The following is a 15,341-nucleotide window of genomic DNA, read 5'->3' on the forward strand; positions in this document are numbered from 1 at the left end:
GATGTAAAAACTATTGAACTTCGACCATAACCCATCGATGGTTTATAAACATCGATGGCCGATGGCCATCCCTAATGAGAATTGCATCAACCAATCAGATGGTCTAATTTCAAAACTAATTTGCATAAGGAATTTATTTGCTCTCCATAACTTACTTAGGTCCTTCCTCACCCTAGTCTGATTGAAAACCTACAAAACCAGCCAAAGATGGTTGATAACAAGAACATTCTTGACCAATTCGCTTCCTGGTTGAAGACTATTGCATGATGGTCCCATCAAAAGTAGTAAAATAGAAAACTGTTGACTGACAGTACATAAACCAATCGGAATGGATTGTTTTGAATGTGTATTAATGATGGCCATTGTTGCCTTTGCCATCGATGTTGTTACATATCAGTGGTCATCCATTGCATTTGACTGACTGGCCTGTGGGCCAATCAGAATATGGGGGCGGGGCTTCACTGGTGTCGTGGGTGGAGCTTTGCTCTGTGTACCAGGAAATAGCAAACAAAACTAGTCGTTTTAACTAAACATTGATGTAAAAACTATTGAACATCGACCATAACCCATCGATGGTTTATAAACATCGATGGCCGATGGCCATCCCTAATGAGAATTGCATCAACCAATCAGATGGTCTAATTTCCAAACTGATTTGCATAAGGAATTTATTTGCTCTCCATAACTTACTTAGGTCCTTCCTCACCCTAGTCTGATTGAAAACCTACAAAACCAGCCAAAGATGGTTGATAACAAGAACATTCTTTACCAATTGGCTTCCTGGTTGAAGACTATTGCATGATGGTCCCATCAAAAGTAGTAAAATAGTAAAATAGAAAACTGTTGGCTGACAGTACATAAACCAATTGGAATGGATTGTTTTGAATGAGTATTAATGATGGCCATTGTTGCCTTTGCCATCGATGTTGTTACATATCAGTGGTCATCCATTGCATTTGACTGACTGGCCTGTGGGCCAATCAGAATATGGGGGCGGGGCTTCACTGGTGTCGTGGGTGGAGCTTTGCTCTGTGTACCAGGAAATAGCGAAACAAAACTAGTCGTTTTAACTAAACATTGATGTAAAAACTATTGAACATCGACCATAACCCATCGATGGTTTATAAACATCGATGGCCGATGGCCATCCCTAATGAGAATTGCATCAACCAATCAGATGGTCTAATTTCCAAACTGATTTGCATAAGGAATTTATTTGCTCTCCATAACTTACTTAGGTCCTTCCTCACCCTAGTCTGATTGAAAACCTACAAAACCAGCCAAAGATGGTTGATAACAAGAACATTCTTTACCAATTGGCTTCCTGGTTGAAGACTATTGCATGATGGTCCCATCAAAAGTAGTAAAATAGTAAAATAGAAAACTGTTGGCTGACAGTACATAAACCAATCGGAATGGATTGTTTTGAATGAGTATTAATGATGGCCATTGTTGCCTTTGCCATCGATGTTGTTACATATCAGTGGTCATCCATTGCATTTGACTGACTGGCCTGTGGGCCAATCAGAATATGGGGGCGGGGCTTCACTGGTGTCGTGGGTGGAGCTTTGCTCTGTGTACCAGGAAATAGCGAAACAAAACTAGTCGTTTTAACTAAACATTGATGTAAAAACTATTGAACATCGACCATAACCCATCGATGGTTTATAAACATCGATGGCCGATGGCCATCCCTAATGAGAATTGCATCAACCAATCAGATGGTCTAATTTCCAAACTAATTTGCATAAGGAATTTATTTGCTCTCCATAACTTACTTAGGTCCTTCCTCACCCTAGTCTGATTGAAAACCTACAAAACCAGCCAAAGATGGTTGATAACAAGAACATTCTTGACCAATTAGCTTCCTGGTTGAAGACTATTGCATGATGGTCCCATCAAAAGTAGTAAAATAGAAAACTGTTGACTGACAGTACATAAACCAATCGGAATGGATTGTTTTGAATGAGTATTAATGATGGCCATTGTTGCCTTTGCCATCGATGTTGTTACATATCAGTGGTCATCCATTGCATTTGACTGACTGGCCTGTGGGCCAATCAGAATATGGGGGCGGGGCTTCACTGGTGTCGTGGGTGGAGCTTTGCTCTGTGTACCAGGAAATAGCAAAACAAAACTAGTCGTTTTAACTAAACATTGATGTAAAAACTATTGAACTTCGACCATAACCCATCGATGGTTTATAAACATCGATGGCCGATGGCCATCCCTAATGAGAATTGCATCAACCAATCAGATGGTCTAATTTCAAAACTAATTTGCATAAGGAATTTATTTGCTCTCCATAACTTACTTAGGTCCTTCCTCACCCTAGTCTGATTGAAAACCTACAAAACCAGCCAAAGATGGTTGATAACAAGAACATTCTTGACCAATTGGCTTTCTGGTTGAAGACTATTGCATGATGGTCCCATCAAAAGTAGTAAAATAGTAAAATAGAAAACTGTTGGCTGACAGTACATAAACCAATCGGAATGGATTGTTTTGAATGAGTATTAATGATGGCCATTGTTGCCTTTGCCATCGATGTTGTTACATATCAGTGGTCATCCATTGCATTTGACTGACTGGCCTGTGGGCCAATCAGAATATGGGGGCGGGGCTTCACTCTGTGTATCAGGAAATAGCGAAACAAAACTAGTCGTTTTAACTAAACATTGATGTAAAAACTATTGAACATCGACCATAACCCATCGATGGTTTATAAACATCGATGGCCGATGGCCATTCCTAATGAGAATTGCATCAACCAATCAGATGGTCTAATTTCCAAACTAATTTGCATAAGGAATTTATTTGCTCTCCATAACTTACTTAGATCCGTCCTCACCCTAGTCTGATTGAAAACCTACAAAACCAGCCAAAGATGGTTGATAACAAGAACATTCTTGACCAATTGGCTTCCTGGTTGAAGACTATTGCATGATGTCCCATCAAAAGTAGTAAAATAGAAAACTGTTGACTGACAGTACATAAACCAATCGGAATGGATTGTTTTGAATGAGTATTAATGATGGCCATTGTTGCCTTTGCCATCGATGTTGTTACATATCAGTGGTCATCCATTGCATTTGACTGACTGGCCTGTGGGCCAATCAGAATATGGGGGCGGGGCTTCACTGGTGTCGTGGGTGGAGCTTTGCTCTGTGTACCAGGAAATAGCAAACAAAACTAGTCGTTTTAACTAAACATTGATGTAAAAACTATTTAACATCGACCATAACCCATCGATGGTTTATAAACATCGATGGTTTATAAACATCGATGGCCGATGGCCATCCCTAATGAGAATTGCATCAACCAATCAGATGGTCTTATTTCCAAACTGATTTGCATAAGGAATTTATTTGCTCTCCATAACTTACTTAGGTCCTTCCTCACCCTAGTCTGATTGAAAACCTACAAAACCAGCCAAAGATGGTTGATAACAAGAACATTCTTTACCAATTGGCTTCCTGGTTGAAGACTATTGCATGATGGTCCCATCAAAAGTAGTAAAATAGAAAACTGTTGACTGACAGTACATAAACCAATCGGAATGGATTGTTTTGAATGAGTATTAATGATGGCCATTGTTGCCTTTGCCATCGATGTTGTTACATATCAGTGGTCATCCATTGCATTTGACTGACTGGCCTGTGGGCCAATCAGAATATGGGGGCGGGGCTTCACTGGTGTCGTGGGTGGAGCTTTGCTCTGTGTACCAGGAAATAGCAAAACAAAACTAGTCGTTTTAACTAAACATTGATGTAAAAACTATTGAACTTCGACCATAACCCATCGATGGTTTATAAACATCGATGGCCGATGGCCATCCCTAATGAGAATTGCATCAACCAATCAGATGGTCTAATTTCAAAACTAATTTGCATAAGGAATTTATTTGCTCTCCATAACTTACTTAGGTCCTTCCTCACCCTAGTCTGATTGAAAACCTACAAAACCAGCCAAAGATGGTTGATAACAAGAACATTCTTGACCAATTGGCTTCCTGGTTGAAGACTATTGCATGATGGTCCCATCAAAAGTAGTAAAATAGAAAACTGTTGACTGACAGTACATAAACCAATCGGAATGGATTGTTTTGAATGAGTATTAATGATGGCCATTGTTGCCTTTGCCATCGATGTTGTTACATATCAGTGGTCATCCATTGCATTTGACTGACTGGCCTGTGGGCCAATCAGAATATGGGGGCGGGGCTTCACTGGTGTCGTGGGTGGAGCTTTGCTCTGTGTACCAGGAAATAGCAAACAAAACTAGTCGTTTTAACTAAACATTGATGTAAAAACTATTGAACATCGACCATAACCCATCGATGGTTTATAAACATCGATGGCCGATGGCCATCCCTAATGAGAATTGCATCAACCAATCAGATGGTCTAATTTCCAAACTGATTTGCATAAGGAATTTATTTGCTCTCCATAACTTACTTAGGTCCTTCCTCACCCTAGTCTGATTGAAAACCTACAAAACCAGCCAAAGATGGTTGATAACAAGAACATTCTTGACCAATTGGCTTCCTGGTTGAAGACTATTGCATGATGGTCCCATCAAAAGTCGGAAAATAGAAAACTGTTGACTGACAGTACATAAACCAATCGGAATGGATTGTTTTGAATGAGTATTAATGATGGCCATTGTTGCCTTTGCCATCGATGTTGTTACATATCAGTGGTCATCCATTGTATTTGACTGACTGGCCTGTGGGCCAATCAGAATATGGGGGCGGGGCTTCACTGGTGTCGTGGGTGAAACTTTGCTCTGTGTACCAGGAAATAGCGAAACAAAACTAGTCGTTTTAACTAAACATTGATGTAAAAACTATTGAACATCGACCATAACCCATCGATGGTTTATAAACATCGATGGCCATCCCTAATGAGAATTGCATCAACCAATCAGATGGTCTAATTTCCAAACTAATTTACATAAGGAATTTATTTGCTCTCCATAACTTACTTAGGTCCTTCCTCACCCTAGTCTGATTGAAAACCTACAAAACCAGCCAAGAGGGTTGATAACAAGAACATTCGTGACCAATTGGCATCCTGGTTGAAGACTATTGCATGATGGTCCCATCAAAAGTAGTAAAATAGAAAACTGTTGACTGACAGTATATAAACCAATCGGAATGGATTGTTTTGAATGAGTATTAATGATGGCCATTGTTGCCTTTGCCATCGATGTTGTTACATATCAGTGGTCATCCATTGTATTTCACTGACTGGCCTGTGGGCCAATCAGAATATGGGGGTGGGGCTTTGCTCTGTGTACCAGGAAATAGCAAAACAAAACTAGTCGTTTGAGCTTGACATTGATGTAAAAACTATTGAACATCGACCATAACCCATTGATGGTTTATAAACATCGATGGCCGATGGCCATCCCTAATGAGAATTGCATAAACCAATCAGATGGTCTAATTTCCAAACAAATTTGCATAAGGAATTTATTTGCTCTCCATAACTTACTTAGGTCCTTCCTCACTCTAGTCTGATTGAAAACCTACAAAACCAACCAAAGATGGTTGATAACAAGAACATTCTTGACCAATTGGCTTCCTGATTGAAGACTATTGCATGATGGTCCCATCAAAAGTAGTAAAATAGAAAACGGTTGACTGACAGTACATAAACCAATCGGAATGGATTGTTTTGAATGAGTATTAATGATGGCCATTGTTGCCTTTGCCATCGATGTTGTTACATATCAGTGGTCATCCATTGTATTTCACTGACTGGCCTGTGGGCCAATCAGAATATGGGGGTGGGGCTTTGCTCTGTGTACCAGGAAATAGCAAAACAAAACTAGTCGTTTGAGCTTGACATTGATGTAAAAACTATTGAACATCGACCATAACCCATTGGTGGTTTATAAACATCGATGGTCGATGGCCATCCCTAATGAGATTTGCTTCAACCAATCAGATGGTCTAATTTCCAAACAAATTTGCATAAGGAATTTATTTGCTCTCCATAACTTACTTAGGTCCTTCCTCACCCTAGTCTGATTGAAAACCTACAAAACCAGCCAAAGATGGTTGATAACAAGAACATTCTTGACCAATTGGCTTCCTGGTTGAAGACTATTGCATGATGGTCCCATCAAAAGTCGGAAAATAGAAAACTGTTGACTGACAGTACATAAACCAATCGGAATGGATTGTTTTGAATGAGTATTAATGATGGCCATTGTTGCCTTTGCCATTGATGTTGTTACATATCAGTGGTCATCCATTGTATTTGACTGACTGGCCTGTGGGCCAATCAGAATATGGGGGCGGGGCTTCACTGGTGTCATGGGTGGAGCTATGCTCCGTGTCCCAGGAAATAGCAAAACAAAACTAGTAGTTTGAGTTTGACATTGATGGTGTGAACCATCTGGTTCTCCCCCATCGATGTCAAAACTATTAAACATCGACCATATCCCATCGATGGTTTATAAACATCGATGGCCGATGGCCATCCCTAATGAGAATTGCATCAACCAATCAGATGGTCTAATTTCCAAACTAATTTGCATAAGATATTTATTTGCTCTCCATAACTTACTTAGGTCCTTCCTCACCCTAGTCTGATTGAAAAGCTACAAAACCAGCCAAAGATGGTTGCTAACAAGAACATTCTTGACCAATTGGCTTCCTGGTTGAAGACTGTAGCATGATGGTCCCATCAAAAGTAGTAAAATAGAAAACTGTTGACTGACAGTACATAAACAATTCGGAATGGATTGTTTTGAATGAGTATTAATGTTGTTACATATCAGTGGTCATCCATTGTATTTGACTGACTGGCCTATGGGCCAATCAGAATATGGGGGCGGGGCTTCACTGGTGTCATGGGTGGAGCTATGCTCCGTGTCCCAGGAAATAGCAAAACAAAACTAGTAGTTTGAGTTTGACATTGATGGTGTGAACCATCTGGTTCTCCCCCATCGATCTCAAAACTATTGAACATCGACCATATCCCATCGATGGTTTATAAACATCGATGGCCGATGGCCATCCCTAATGAGAATTGCATCAACCAATCAGATGGTCTAATTTCCAAACTAATTTGCATAAGATATTTATTTGCTCTCCATAACTTACTTAGGTCCTTCCTCACCCTAGTCTGATTGAAAACCTACAAAACCAGCCAAAGATGGTTGATAACAAGAACATTCTTGACCAATGGGCTTGCTGGTTGAAGACTGTTGCATGATGGTCCCATCAAAAGTAGTAAAATAGAAAACTGTTGACTGACAGTACATAAACAATTTGGAATGGATTGTTTTGAATGAGTATTAATGATGGCCATTGTTGCCTTTGCCATTGATGTTGTTACATATCAGTGGTCATCCATTGCATTTGACTGACTGGCCTGTGGGCCAATCAGAATATGGGGGCGGGGCTTCACTGGTGTCATGGGTGGAGCTATGCTCCGTGTCCTAGGAAATAGCAAAACAAAACTAGTAGTTTGAGTTTGACATTGATGGTGTGAACCATCTGGTTCTCCCCCATCGATGTCAAAACTATTGAACATCGACCATAACACATCGATGGTTTATAAACATCGATGGCCGATGGCCGTCCCTAATGAGAATTGCATCAACCAATCAGATGGTCTAATTTCCAAACTAATTTGCATAAGGAATTTATTTGCTCTCCATAACTTACTTAGGTCCTTCCTCACCCTAGTCTGATTGAAAACCTACAAAACCAGCCAAAGATGGTTGATAACAAGAACATTCTTGACCAATTGGCTTCCTGGTTGAAGACTATTGCATGATGGTCCCATCAAAAGTAGTAAAATAGAAAACTGTTGACTGACAGTACATAAACCAATCGGAATGGATTGTTTTGAATGAGTATTAATGATGGCCATTGTTGCCTTTGCTATTGATGTTGTGACATATCAGTGGTCATCCATTGTATTTGACTTACTGGCCTGTGGGCTAATCAGAATATGGGGGCAGGGCTTCACTGGTGTCGTGGGTGGAGCTTTGCTCTGTGTACCAGGAAATAGCAAAACAAAACTAGTCGTTACTAAACATTGATGTAAAAACTATTGAACATCAACCATAACCCATCGATGGTTTATAAACATCGATGGCCGATGGCCATCCCTAATGAGAATTGCATCAACCAATCAGATGGTCTAATTTCCAAACTAATTTGCATAAGGAATTTATTTGCTCTCCATAACTTACTTAGGTCCTTCCTCACCCTAGTCTGATTGAAAACCTACAAAACCAGCCAAAGATGGTTGATAACAAGAACATTCTTGACCAATTGGCTTCCTGGTTGAAGACTATTGCATGATGGTCCCATCAAAAGTAGTAAAATATAAAACTGTTGGCTGACAGTACATAAACCAATCGGAATGGATTGTTTTGAATGAGTATTAATGATGGCCATTGTTGCCTTTGCCATCGATGTTGTTACATATCAGTGGTCATCCATTGTATTTGACTGACTGGCCTGTGGGCCAATCAGAATATGGGGGCAGGGCTTCACTGGTGTCGTGGGTGGAACTTTGCTCTGTGTACCAGGAAATAGCAAAACAAAACTAGTCGTTTTAACTAAACATTGATGTAAAAACTATTGAACATCGACCATAACCCATCGATGGTTTATAAACATCGATGGCCATCCCTAATGAGAATTGCATCAACCAATCAGATGGTCTAATTTCCAAACTAATTTGCATAAGGAATTTATTTGCTCTCCATAACTTACTTAGGTCCTTCCTCACACTAGTCTGATTGAAAACCTACAAAACCAGCCAAAGATGGTTGATAACAAGAACATTCTTGACCAATTGGCTTCCTGGTTGAAGACTGTTGCATGATGGTCCCATCAAAAGTAGTAAAATAGAAAACTGTTGGCTGACAGTACATAAACCAATCGGAATGGATTGTTTTGAATGAGTATTAATGATGGCCATTGTTGCCTTTGCCATCGATGTTGTTACATATCAGTGGTCATCCATTGTATTTGACTGACTGGCCTGTGGGCCAATCAGAATATGGGGGCGGGGCTTCACTGGTGTCATGGGTGGAACTTTGCTCTGTGTACCAGGAAATAGCAAAACAAAACTAGTCGTTTTAACTAAACATTGATGTAAAAACTATTGAACATCGACCATAACCCATCGATGGTTTATAAACATCGATGGCCGATGGCCATCCCTAATGAGAATTGCATCAACCAATCAGATGGTCTAATTTCCAAACTAATTTGCATAAGGAATTTATTTGCTCTCCATAACTTACTTAGGTCCTTCCTCACCCTAGTCTGATTGAAAACCTACAAAACCAGCCAAAGATGGTTGATAACAAGAACATTCTTGACCAATTGGCTTCCTGGTTGAAGACTAATGCATGATGGTCCCATCAAAAGTAGTAAAATAGAAAACTGTTGACTGACAGTACATAAACCAATCGGAATGGATTGTTTTGAATGAGTATTAATGATGGCCATTGTTGCCTTTGCCATCGATGTTGTTACATATCAGTGGTTATCCATTGCATTTGACTGACTGGCCTGTGGGCCAATCAGAATATGGGGGCGGGGCTTCACTGGTGTCATGGGTGGAGCTTTGCTCTGTGTACCAGGAAATAGCAAAACAAAACTAGTCGTTTTAACTAAACATTGATGTAAAAACTATTGAACATCGACCATAACCCATCGATGGTTTATAAACATCGATGGCCGATGGCCATCCCTAATGAGAATTGCATCAACCAATCAGATGGTCTAATTTCCAAACTAATTTGCATAAGGAATTTATTTGCTCTCCATAACTTACTTAGGTCCTTCCTCACCCTAGTCTGATTGAAAACCTACAAAACCAGCCAAAGATGGTTGATAACAAGAACATTCTTGACCAATTGGCTTCCTGGTTGAAGACTATTGCATGATGGTCCCATCAAAAGTAGTAAAATAGAAAATAGAAAACTGTTGACTGACAGTACATAAACCAATCGGAATGGATTGTTTTGAATGAGTATTAATGATGGCCATTGTTGCCTTTGCCATCGATGTTGTTACATATCAGTGGTCATCCATTGCATTTGACTGACTGGCCTGTGGGCCAATCAGAATATGGGGGCGGGGCTTCACTGGTGTCGTGGGTGGAGCTTTGCTCTGTGTACCAGGAAATAGCAAAACAAAACTAGTCGTTTTAACTAAACATTGATGTAAGAACTATTGAACATCGACCATAACCCATCGATGGTTTATAAACATCGATGGCCGATGGCCATCCCTAATGAGAATTGCATAAACCAATCAAATGGTCTAATTTCCAAACTAATTTGCATAAGGAATTTATTTGCTCTCCATAACTTACTTAGGTCCTTCCTCACCCTAGTCTGATTGAAAACCTACAAAACCAGCCAAAGATGGTTGATAACAAGAACATTCTTGACCAATTGGCTTCCTGGTTGAAGACTATTGCATGATGGTCCCATCAAAAGTAGTAAAATAGAAAACTGTTGACTGACAGTACATAAACCAATCGGAATGGATTGTTTTGAATGAGTATTAATGATGGCCATTGTTGCCTTTGCCATCGATGTTGTTACATATCAGTGGTCATCCATTGCATTTGACTGACTGGCCTGTGGGCCAATCAGAATATGGGGGCGGGGCTTCACTGGTGTCGTGGGTGGAGCTTTGCTCTGTGTACCAGGAAATAGCAAAACAAAACTAGTCGTTTTAACTAAACATTGATGTAAAAACTATTGAACATCGACCATAACCCATCGATGGTTTATAAACATCGATGGCCGATGGCCATCCCTAATGAGAATTGCATCAACCAATCAGATGGTCTAATTTCCAAACTAATTTGCATAAGGAATTTATTTGCTCTCCATAACTAACTTAGGTCCTTCCTCACCCTAGTCTGATTGAAAACCTACAAAACCAGCCAAAGATGGTTGATAACAAGAACATTCTTGACCAATTGGCTTCCTGGTTGAAGACTATTGCATGATGGTCCCATCAAAAGTAGTAAAATAGAAAATAGAAAACTGTTGACTGACAGTACATAAACCAATCGGAATATATTGTTTTGAATGAGTATTAATGATGGCCATTGTTGCCTTTGCCATCGATGTTGTTACATATCAGTGGTCATCCATTGCATTTGACTGACTGGCCTGTGGGCCAATCAGAATATGGGGGCGGGGCTTCACTGGTGTCGTGGGTGGAGCTTTGCTCTGTGTACCAGGAAATAGCAAAACAAAACTAGTCGTTTTAACTAAACATTGATGTAAAAACTATTGAACATCGACCATAACCCATCGATGGTTTATAAACATCGATGGCCATCCCTAATGAGAATTGCATCAACCAATCAGATGGTCTAATTTCCAAACTAATTTGCATAAGGAATTTATTTGCTCTCCATAACTTACTTAGGTCCTTCCTCACCCTAGTCTGATTGAAAACCTACAAAACCAGCCAAAGATGGTTGATAACAAGAACATTCTTGACCAATTGGCTTCCTGCATGATGGTCCCATCAAAAGTAGTAAAATAGAAAACTGTTGGCTGACAGTACATAAACAAATCGGAATGGATTGTTTTGAATGAGTATTAATGATTGCCATTGTTGCCTTTGCCATCGATGTTGTTACATTTCAGTGGTCATCCATTGTATTTGACTGACTGGCCTGTGGGCCAATCAGAATATGGGGGCGGGGCTTCACTGGTGTCGTGGGTGGAGCTTTGCTCTGTGTACCAGGAAATAGTAAAACAAAACTAGTCGTTTTAACTAAACATTGATGTAAAAACTATTGAACATCGACCATAACCCATCGATGGTTTATAAACATCGATGGCCGATGGCCATCCCTAATGAGAATTGCATCAACCAATCAGATGGTCTAATTTCCAAACTAATTTGCATAAGGAATTTATTTGCTCTCCATAACTTACTTAGGTCCTTCCTCACCCTAGTCTGATTGAAAACCTACAAAACCAGCCAAAGATGGTTGATAACAAGAACATTCTTGACCAATTGGCTTCCTGGTTGAAGACTATTGCATGATGGTCCCATCAAAAGTAGTAAAATAGAAAACTGTTGGCTGACAGTACATAAACAAATCGGAATGGATTGTTTTGAATGAGTATTAATGATTGCCATTGTTGCCTTTGCCATCGATGTTGTTACATTTCAGTGGTCATCCATTGTATTTGACTGACTGGCCTGTGGGCCAATCAGAATATGGGGGCGGGGCTTCACTGGTGTCGTGGGTGGAGCTTTGCTCTGTGTACCAGGAAATAGTAAAACAAAACTAGTCGTTTTAACTAAACATTGATGTAAAAACTATTGAACATCGACCATAACCCATCGATGGTTTATAAACATCGATGGCCGATGGCCATCCCTAATGAGAATTGCATCAACCAATCAGATGGTCTAATTTCCAAACTAATTTGCATAAGGAATTTATTTGCTCTCCATAACTTACTTAGGTCCTTCCTCACCCTAGTCTGATTGAAAACCTACAAAACCAGCCAAAGATGGTTGATAACAAGAACATTCTTGACCAATTGGCTTCCCGGTTGAAGACTATTGCATGATGGTCCCATCAAAAGTAGTAAAATAGAAAACTGTTGACTGACAGTACATAAACCAATCGGAATGGATTGTTTTGAATGAGTATTAATGATGGCCATTGTTGCCTGTGCCATCGATGTTGTTACATATCAGTGGTCATCCATTGCATTTGACTGACTGGCCTGTGGGCCAATCAGAATATGGGGGCGGGGCTTCACTGGTGTCGTGGGTGGAGCTTTGCTCTGTGTACCAGGAAATAGCAAAAAAAACCTAGTCGTTTTAACTAAACATTGATGTAAAAACTATTGAACATCGACCATAACCCATCGATGGTTTATAAACATCGATGGCCGATGGCCATCCCTAATGAGAATTGCATAAACCAATCAGATGGTCTAATTTCCAAACTAATTTGCATAAGGAATTTATTTGCTCTCCATAACTTACTTAGGTCCTTCCTCACCCTAGTCTGATTGAAAACCTACAAAACCAGCCAAAGATGGTTGATAACAAGAACATTCTTGACCAATTGGCTTCCTGGTTAAAGACTATTGCATGATGGTCCCATCAAAAGTAGTAAAATAGAAAACTGTTGACTGACAGTACATAAACAAATCGGAATGCATTGTTTTGAATGAGTATTAATGATTGCCATTGTTGCCTTTGCCATCGATGTTGTTACATATCAGTGGTCATCCATTGTATTTGACTGACTGGCCTGTGGGCCAATCAGAATATGGGGGCAGGGCTTCACTGGTGTCGTGGGAGGAACTTTGCTCTGTGTACCAGGAAATAGCAAAACAAAACTAGTCGTTTTAACTAAACATTGATGTAAGAACTATTGAACATCGACCATAACCCATCGATGGTTTATAAACATCGATGGCCGATGGCCATCCCTAATGAGAATTGCATCAACCAATCAGATGGTCTAATTTCCAAACTAATTTGCATAAGGAATTTATTTGCTCTCCATAACTTACTTAGGTCCTTCCTCACCCTAGTCTGATTGAAAACCTACAAAACCAGCCATAGATGGCTGATAACAAGAACATTCTTGACCAATTGGCTTCCTGGTTGAAGACTATTGCATGATGGTCCCATCAAAAGTAGTAAAATAGAAAACTGTTGGCTGACAGTACATAAACCAATCGGAATGGATTGTTTTGAATGAGTATTAATGATGGCCATTGTTGCCTTTGCCATCGATGTTGTTACATATCAGTGGTTATCCATTGCATTTGACTGACTGGCCTGTGGGCCAATCAGAATATGGGGGCGGGGCTTCACTGGTGTCATGGGTGGAACTTTGCTCTGTGTACCAGGAAATAGCAAAACAAAACTAGTCGTTTTAACTAAACATTGATGTAAAAACTATTGAACATCGACCATAACCCATCGATGGTTTATAAACATCGATGGCCGATGGCCATCCCTAATGAGAATTGCATCAACCAATCAGATGGTCTAATTTCCAAACTAATTTGCATAAGGAATTTATTTGCTCTCCATTACTTACTTAGGTCCTTCCTCACCCTAGTCTGATTGAAAACCTACAAAACCAGCCAAAGATGGTTGATAACAAGAACATTCTTGACCAATTGGCTTCCTGGTTGAAGACTATTGCATGATGGTCCCATCAAAAGTAGTAAAATAGAAAACTGTTGACTGACAGTACATAAACCAATTGGAATGGATTGTTTTGAATGAGTATTAATGATGGCCATTGTTGCCTTTGCCATCGATGTTGTTACCTATCAGTGGTCATCCATTGCATTTGACTGACTGGCCTGTGGGCCAATCAGAATATGGGGGCGGGGCTTCACTGGTGTCGTGGGTGGAGCTTTGCTCTGTGTACCAGGAAATAGCAAAACAAAACTAGTCGTTTTAACTAAACATTGATGTAAAAACTATTGAACATCGACCATAACCCATCGATGGTTTATAAACATCGATGGCCGATGGCCATCCCTAATGAGAATTGCATCAACCAATCAGATGGTCTAATTTCCAAACTAATTTGCATAAGGAATTTATTTGCTCTCCATAACTTACTTAGGTCCTTCCTCACCCTAGTCTGATTGAAAACCTACAAAACCAGCCAAAGATGGTTGATAACAAGAACATTCTTGACCAATTGGCTTCCTGGTTGAAGACTATTGCATGATGGTCCCATCAAAAGTAGTAAAATAGAAAATAGAAAACTGTTGACTGACAGTACATAAACCAATCGGAATGGATTGTTTTGAATGAGTATTAATGATGGCCATTGTTGCCTTTGCCATCGATGTTGTTACATATCAGTGGTCATCCATTGCATTTGACTGACTGGCCTGTGGGCCAATCAGAATATGGGGGCGGGGCTTCACTGGTGTCGTGGGTGGAGCTTTGCTCTGTGTACCAGGAAATAGCGAAACAAAACTAGTCGTTTTAACTAAACATTGATGTAAAAACTATTGAACATCGACCATAACCCATCGATGGTTTATAAACATCGATGGCCGATGGCCATCCCTAATGAGAATTGCATCAACCAATCAGATGGTCTAATTTCCAAAATAATTTGCATAAGGATCTAATTTCCAAAATAATTTGCATAAGGAATTTATTTGCTCTCCATAACTTACTTAGGTCCTTCCTCACCCTAGTCTGATTGAAAACCTACAAAACCAGCCAAAGATGGTTGATAACAAGAACATTCTTGACCGATTGGCTTCCTGGTTGAAGACTATTGCATGATGATCCCATCAAAAGTAGTAAA

Source organism: Crinia signifera, chromosome 8 (genome assembly GCF_055691185.1).
Source record: "Crinia signifera chromosome 8, ASM5569118v1, whole genome shotgun sequence".
NCBI classification, from domain to species: Eukaryota; Metazoa; Chordata; class Amphibia; order Anura; family Myobatrachidae; genus Crinia; species Crinia signifera.